We start from the raw sequence: 1,450 nt of genomic DNA on the forward strand, positions 1-1,450 counted from the left end.
AATTCTTTGTTTAGCCCTGTACCCCATTTTTTAATAGGGTTATTTGATTTTTCTGGAGTCCACCTTCTTGAGTTCTTTATATATGTTGGATATTAGTCCTCTGAGTTAGGATTGGTAAAGATCCTTTCGCAGTCTGTTGGTGGCCTTTTTGTCTTAGGTGTTCTAAAGCCATATTCGTATGTGACTTGTCTCAAGATTTTGCATTTTGCTTGAGTTGCTTTGCTTTTAAAGTTAGGATCTCACAGCGAAGCCCAGACTGGCCACAAATTCTGTGTCTTCCTGCTTCAACCTCCTAAGTGTTGGGACCAGAGGTATGCCGCACTACATTTAGATGCTTAAATATTTAAGGGGCTTTGGTTTGGGAATTACCCTAGGTCTATAGCAAAAGAACATGGTATGTAAATCAAGTCAGGATGTGAATTCCAGAAGCAGCATATGGAGTAAGGGCACAGCATGTAAATGCAACTTCTTAGAAACTCAGATTATGGTGTAGAAGCTAGAGACAAATTTAGAAATAGCATCCTTTTTTTTTTTTCTTTGTATGTATTTCATAGTATCATTAGCCTGTGAAAGGATATGGACTTAAGGTCTAGATTAGAATAAATTTGAAAAAATAAAAAATCAATTCAGGTAACTTCATAAATCTACTCTTGTTGAAGAAACTATTGTGCCATGCCATACTACTTTGATGTAGCAGGTTGACAAATTTGTTTCCAATTCAAACCATGATTAAATCACTAGCACAATATGATTTAGAAAAAAAAAAAACCTGAGAAGTTGTTTATGGATGTATAAACTTTCCACTCAGCCTCCAGAACTTGGATGGATGGCTGCATACCACATTTTTGAAAGGTTCAACCCTAAGCAAAAAGTCTTACCTAATGAAATCTTGTACCTAAAGACTTAAAAGAAGATCTTTAACCAAAATACAGAAATATATCCTGAAATGCTGATTTCTATCTAACCAAAACTTAGAAGTATTGCAACTTAAATAATATACTTAGAATTGAAAAGAAGATGGTACCCCAGGGGATGACACAGATGGCTTTGCCTAGAATGGAGAGTCGAAGGGACCCATGGATACACGGCATGGCTTTTCCTCCATTCACTCAGAAAACTACTGCACCTGAGTAAAAAGCCAGGTAGGTTGCTAGATGAGAGAGAGCCTTGAGGAGGAGTCAGCTTCCACCCGAGGCTGGCAGCAAGGCAGGAGTCCTTCCTCCTTCAGAATGTAGGCTCCTTAGAGTTTCTTAGTCACAAAGTCCATGGCTCCGTATAGTGGCTGTCTGCTGCTAATCTCTTCCCCTGCTAGACTATATTCCCTTGGCTAGAAATTTGTTTTGTTTGTTTGGTTTTGTTTTTTAATTCTTAATTTTTTGAGAAATAAGTTTTAGGGCAATTCATTTCATTTCTTTTCTTCCAAGGAAAGGGTTTTTTTTTTTTTTTTTTG

Source organism: Mus pahari, chromosome 5 (assembly GCF_900095145.1).
Source record: "Mus pahari chromosome 5, PAHARI_EIJ_v1.1, whole genome shotgun sequence".
Taxonomy (NCBI): Eukaryota; Metazoa; Chordata; class Mammalia; order Rodentia; family Muridae; genus Mus; species Mus pahari.